We start from the raw sequence: 235 nt of genomic DNA, 5'->3' as shown, positions 1-235 counted from the left end.
TGAGGGAGGGGTGAGGTTCTGAGGTGGTGAAGAAGAGTGAGATGGCGGAGAGGGTCTGGACTGATTAAGGTGGGGGAGGACTGGGACATGGCTTCACTGGCTATGTGTTGGGAGAGAGGAGGCCCGGGGCTGGGGGCGGTTTGGAGAGGCAAAGCCCGATCATCCCCCTAGGTCTGCTCTGGGGGAAGAGGTGGTCGTCTACTGGGGTACAGTCTCTGTTTGGGAGTAGTGGGTG

Source organism: Tupaia chinensis, unplaced genomic scaffold (assembly GCF_000334495.1).
Source record: "Tupaia chinensis unplaced genomic scaffold, TupChi_1.0 Scaffold142384_1, whole genome shotgun sequence".
Classification (NCBI taxonomy): Eukaryota; Metazoa; Chordata; class Mammalia; order Scandentia; family Tupaiidae; genus Tupaia; species Tupaia belangeri.
Note: the sequence above shows the minus strand (reverse complement) of the source record.